This window comes from Theobroma umbraticum, unplaced genomic scaffold, assembly GCF_002168275.2.
Source record: "Theobroma umbraticum cultivar Fairchild unplaced genomic scaffold, ASM216827v3 scaffold_106.0, whole genome shotgun sequence".
Taxonomy (NCBI): Eukaryota; Viridiplantae; Streptophyta; class Magnoliopsida; order Malvales; family Malvaceae; genus Theobroma; species Theobroma umbraticum.
In genome coordinates this window covers 2152227-2155270 of record NW_018397276.1, presented here as the reverse complement: position 1 = coordinate 2155270, position 3044 = coordinate 2152227, and positions in this window count along the sequence as shown.

Sequence of the window (3044 nt, the reverse complement as noted above, 5' to 3'; positions counted from 1 at the left end):
ATTCTTGATTCTTTTTGGTTCTTAGAAGCATCTCATACTCTTTTTAGCCATTGGAGATGTTTTTTATATTTGAAAAATTAACTCTGATGGATGTTTGACAACTTCAGACCATTGGAAACAATTTAAAATCCTTTCTAGCCGTTAGTTTTTCTGTAAACATTCAAATTCAAATTTTCTAATAGTGAGCTTTTAGCTGGCTAACCATACTTCTTAGTTAGTTAAGTCTTCTCTGTCTCCCAATCTACTTTACTCCGTTAATTAGTTAAGAAAAACTTTAACCGATTAAAAGCTTATTGCTTGTAGAATAACCAGCTTCACCAATTTTTCTTTATTTAACTATTTCTTCTCTTAGCTTGTTAATGCTAATCTTCCATTGCTTGTAAATAGCCATAAGATATGTTAGTCACTAGAGACTTTTTGAATTGTTCTTCACAAATTTGGCTACCTTCACCTTGGATCTTCACTTTTGGATTTTAGCTAACCAACTCCCTTGGTTAACCGACTAAGAGCCTTCTGTTTGTAACTAATTTTGTGACCCCTTATGCTGATGAGTTTTGATGTTTGCTTTCCAGTGATTATTTCATTAAGTGACATACATTTTTATCCTACACACTCAAGTAGTATAGTTAGACATAAATGAATAAGAATGTTTTGTTATCATCAAAAACTCATGGAGTCAACACACATAAGAAATGTTGCATAGACATTAGAGTATATTACCAAATATAGTTCTCATGGTGGGTCATATTTAGTGAACTTGCTTTCTTAAGCAAGCACTTACATTTTAATTCCATGTATCTCTATACTTCAATTTATATGATCGATTGCTTACTTCTAAAGTAAGGAACATAAAATGTATTAGTCTCTAAACATCATTGATGTTCAGTCTTACTGATATATTGATCAAGAATATTTTGATATTTTGCTTTGATGCATAGGAATCTCATAACTGTAACCCATTATAATTCTCTTATAAGGCATATTAATCCCATGGATTTCATCCAATTGGACTTATAACACATTATAATTAATGTCATATTGATGAAAAAAAACATCTAATCATTAAATACGAATGATATCGTTGCATAATTGGAACTAAGCTTTGACCAGTCTCAATTGGCTGTATGGCTGATCTCGACATTGACATATTATAATTGATAATAATGTGACATGGTAATTTGGCATGATAACTTGATCATGTGACATTTTTTATCTTCTATATCAACACCATGTTAGTGCCATGTGGATATAAAATAATAAATGATATTTTGACTAATAGTAATTAGTGAATCATTAGTCATAAGAGCTTATTTGATCAAAATAAATGTATAAGAGCTTGATTAAAGGTAATAAAAGAATAAGTGCTTATTTGAATTCTCTTAAATAGTTTAAAAGTTTATTTGAATATTATGTCATATTAATTATATGACATTGAAATTTTAAATTTATTATGCAGGTGCAGTGGTGAAATTATAGTAGGATTCAACAAGGCTAGAGGGAAGTCCTTAAAGAACCACAAATCAAGCCAACAAAGCAAGGAACATTACAAACAAAATCAAGGGAGACATTACAAGGAATAGGCGTTGGATAGAAATGTGAATCTGAACAGCTAGCTACTATGTAGGAATCACACATAAAGATGCATTTAAACATCCCCACAAGCTAAATGTTAGGCCTATGGGATACCATTATAGTAAGTCTAACCTTATTGTAAAGTCAATTAATATAATTTTAAGAAAAGAATAAAAACTTGTATAACAGGTTAGCAGGTAAACAACATAAATAATTTCTAAACTTATCTATTTTGTTTTAAATGTTATTTTATTTTTTATATAAGAATATTATTCTTTTCAATATTAACATTATATCTAACTAATTTAATTTAATCGAAATTATTATTATAACTTGTTACGTTAAATCTCATACATTTACATTATCATTTTGACAGTACTTGCTCCACGTTTATACATTTTTACGTTAATTCTTAACAATAACTCAATTCTTACAATGTTACATCAAAGCTTTTCAATGAAAACTTTTAACAATAATTATTTTTATACTTATTATTATTTATTTTTAAATAAAAATTTATAAATCGTTAAATACTTTTAGCCTATGAATATAAATTTAAATGTTTATTTTTTGTTAAAATTAAATTTATGTGACTTAATTGACCTATTACATTAACTCCCACACATTTATGTTAATATTCTAAATATGCTTGTTTCACCTTTATGCTTGTTTCACCTTTATGAGTTTTATGTAAACGCTTTTCAATATCAACTTTTAACTATAATTATTTTTATCTTTGTTATTATTTATTTTAAAATTAAAATTTATAAATGGTTAAATACTTTTACCCTAAGAATATTAATTTAAATGATTTTTTTATTAAAATTAGATTATTATGACTTAATTGACCTGTTACGTTAACTCTCACACATTTAGTTAAGATTTTAAGTATGCTTGTTACACCTTTTTGAGTTTTTACGTCAATTCTTATAATTTTAAGTCAATTCTTATAACTTTATATCAATGCTTTTTAATGGTAATTTTTAACAATAATTATTTTAATTCTTTTGATTATTTATTTTTAAATTATAATATATAAATCGTTAAATATTTTTAACCTGATAATATAAATATAAATTTTTATTTATTATTAAAATTAGAATTTTAAGACTTAATTGATCTGTTACGTTAACTTTTACACATATACGTTAAGATTTTAAATTTACTTATTCAACCTTTATGAGTTTTTATGTCAATTCTTATAGTTTTACGTCCAAGTTTTTTAATAAAAAATTTTAACATTAATTATTTTTATCTTTATTTTTATTTATTTTTAAATTAAAATTGTAAATTGCTAAATACTTTTAATTCGAAAATATAAATTTAAATATTTATTTTCTAAAAAAATTAAATTTTTTTACTTAATTGACATGCTACGTTAACTTTCACATATACATTTGCATATTTCACTTTTATGAATTTTTACATCAATTAATTCTTATAGTTTTATGTCAAGTCTTTTCAACGATAAC